The sequence below is a fragment of the Austrofundulus limnaeus genome, unplaced genomic scaffold (genome assembly GCF_001266775.1).
Source record: "Austrofundulus limnaeus strain Quisiro unplaced genomic scaffold, Austrofundulus_limnaeus-1.0 Scaffold24, whole genome shotgun sequence".
Lineage (NCBI taxonomy): Eukaryota > Metazoa > Chordata > Actinopteri > Cyprinodontiformes > Rivulidae > Austrofundulus > Austrofundulus limnaeus.
Window position 1 is genome coordinate 2836928 of NW_013952426.1, and position 540 is coordinate 2837467.

Below are 540 nucleotides of genomic sequence, written 5' to 3' on the forward strand. Positions count from 1 at the left end.
GTAAAGGACAGATGAGTGACAGGACAGGAGGCCAATCAGATTTCACCTGGGGCCAATGCCCCTGTGGCCCCGCCCCTAGAACCACTCCTGCCCTAAAAACAAGCAGACCCACATCTAACGCTAACATACTCATTTTAAAATAACTCCAGTCTTCTAAATKTATTAACAGTTTATTTAAATGCTACTTTAAAAACATTAACATCACTGCCAATTAGTTGTATACTGTAGTTCTGGCAGAATTGAAATGAAACACCTGTTGGAAGCGACATGCTGCAGTGGGAATGCTACAGCTAGCTGCTGCTGTGAGTATTCAATATAACAGTTCTGTGGTTAATTTGCAAATAAACATAGAATTCTATGATAATCATTTAATGTTAATGAAAAAAAATGAAAATTTTGCATGATGAAAAGCTATCACAATTTTTTTTTAGTTTGCAGTTGTAGGACAACAGAATTGTGGCCTTAGTTCAGACTAGCTGTACCTAAAAATAAGCATATTTTGAGACATTCACCTCTGCCCTGAAAAAATCTCATTTTGAT